Below are 2,500 nucleotides of genomic sequence, written 5' to 3' on the forward strand. Positions count from 1 at the left end.
CAGACCAGACTAGACCAGCACAGAGCAGACTAGACTAGCACAGACAAGACTAGACCAGCACAGAGCAGACTACACCAGCACAGACCAGACTAGACCAGCACAGAGCAGACTAGACTAGCACAGAGCAGACTAGACCAGCACAGAGCAGACTAGACCAGCACAGACCAGATTAGACCAGCACAGAGCAGACTAGACCAGCACAGACCAGACTAGACCAGCACAGACCAGACTAGACCAGCACAGACCAGACTAGACCAGCACAGAGCAGACTACACCAGCACAGACCAGACTAGACCAGCACAGAGCAGACTAGATCGACCAGACTAGACCAGCACAGACCAGACTAGACCAGCACAGACCAGACTAGACCAGTACAGAGCAGACTAGACCAGCACAGACCAGACTACACCAGCACAGGCCAGACTAGACCAGCACAGACCAGACAAGACCAGCACAGACCAGACTAGACCAGCACAGACCAGACTAGACCAGCACAGAGCAGACTAGACCAGCACAGACCAGACTACACCAGCACAGCCAAGGTTATTAACGTTAACGAAAACTAACTAAAATATGAAAACTAGCTGTGATTTTTTTTTTTAATTAACTGAAATAAAAATAGCTTTACAAAGCTCCCCAAAAAAACGATAACTAACTAAAGCTGTATTGTGTGTTTACAGAACTAACTAAAATAAACAATTTTAACTGATACAAAAATAAAAACTATGCTTAAAAAAAAAAGATAACTAACTAAAACTATATTGTGTGTTTACAGAACTAACTAAAATAAAAAAAAATACTTAAAGGAGTAGTAAAGGGAAAATGCATGTTTAGCCCTGTTTTAAGGTTACTTATGATCATATACAATGGTTCAGATCAAAACGTTGACAAAACTAGCACTTTTGAGAAAGTCTGATAATTGCTCTACCACCGTTTTGGTCATACAATAGATGTGGGTGGGCACCGTGAAAAATCATTCAAAAACATGTTAAACTCTCCATTTCCTGTCCTGAAGCACTGATTGTCAGACCAGGTATGCGTATTCCATTCATCCAGAAGAGCGTTTGTGAGGTCAGACACTGATGTTTGCCGAGAGGGCCTAGCTCGCAATCTCCGTTCTAGTTCATCCCAAAGGTGTTGGATGGGGTTGAGGTCAGGGCTCTGCGCGCCAGTCAAGTTCTCCCACACCAACCTCACCCAACCATGCCTTTATGGACCTTGCTTTGTGCACTGGGGCACAGTCATGCTGGGACAGAAAAGGCCCTTCCCCAAACTGTTCCCACAAAGTTGGAACCATAGAATTATCCAAAATGTATTGTTAAACTGAAGTATTAACATGTAAAGGAGGGACCAACTCCATATTAATGCCTATGAATTTAGAATGGTAGGTCATAAAAGCTCCTGTAGGTGTAATGTGTAGGTGTCCCAATACCTTTGTCCATATAGTGTACAATGCAATACTCCTACTCACTCAGTCCTCATACACACATGCACGCACATGCATACACGCATTTAGGTCATACATGTAGGTCGTGCACACACACACGCCTGGACGCATGACTCCACTGTGTCGGGAGTAAGTGCTGTGGAGATGGCTGCATTAGCTCCAGTGATTTCTCTCTCTCTCTCTCTCTCTCTCTCTCCCTCTCTCCCCCTCTCCCTCTCTCTCTCCCTCTCTGTCTCTCCCTCTCTCTCTCTCTCTCTCTCTCTCACTCAGCCCCTCTCTCTCTCTCTCTCTCTCTCATTATCCCTCTCTCTCTTCTCTCTCTCTCCCCCTCTCCCTCTCTCTCTCCCTCTCTTTCTCTCTCCCTCTCTCCCCCCCCCCCTCTCTCTCTCTCTCTCTCTCTCCCCCTCTCTCTCCCCCTCTCTCTCTCTCTCTCTCTCTCCCCCTCTCTCTCTCTCTCTCTCCCCCCCTCTCTCTCTCCCTCTCTCTCTCTCTCTCTCCCTCTCTCTCTCTCTCTCTCTCTGCTGTGTGACGGCCCACCAGGCTTCCATTATTATTCCGTTCCCCCAGTCGGAGCTCCTCTGGGGACCGGCGGGTCAGCGTGACTTAGGCCAGCTCCCCGCTGGGGGAGCGCTAATTAACACCCCCCCCTGTCCCCTCAGACTGCAGGGGTCACGTAGAGGATAGGGGTCACGTGGCTGACTGACCCCCCCGCTGCTGTGTGATTGTAGGGCAGGGTTATCGACCAGCCGGTGTTAAACCTCGGGGACACAGCGCTCTTAAAGCTCAATGAGATTATTTTTATAGCTTAATATTCACCTTTACTTGCTATTAGTTTTTGGATTGTCCTTAGCAAGACCCCCAAAATCATTTTAGTGACATGAGACTGCATGAGACCCTGTGAATTTATTATTTTAGAATTTCGGTGTACTGGCTAGTACACTGGTGGGAAATCTTGTGGTGGAAACGGAAGTGACACGTTTTGCGTGTCACAATATCAGGAGGACAACAAACACTTCGCCCCGCAAATGTATCTACATGCACATAAAAGAAAGA

The 2,500-nt window shown here is 47.4% G+C and overlaps 1 protein-coding gene across 1 annotated transcript in view; it reads left to right on the plus strand.

The window, feature by feature from the left end:
• Positions 1-2,500, plus strand: part of raver2 (ribonucleoprotein, PTB-binding 2) — a gene marked incomplete at both ends in the record, with an annotated part of 64,505 nt that overhangs the window by 53,616 nt on the left and 8,389 nt on the right. The window lies entirely within an intron of this gene.

This window comes from Borostomias antarcticus (genome assembly GCF_949987555.1).
Source record: "Borostomias antarcticus genome assembly, chromosome: 3".
Taxonomy (NCBI): Eukaryota; Metazoa; Chordata; class Actinopteri; order Stomiiformes; family Stomiidae; genus Borostomias; species Borostomias antarcticus.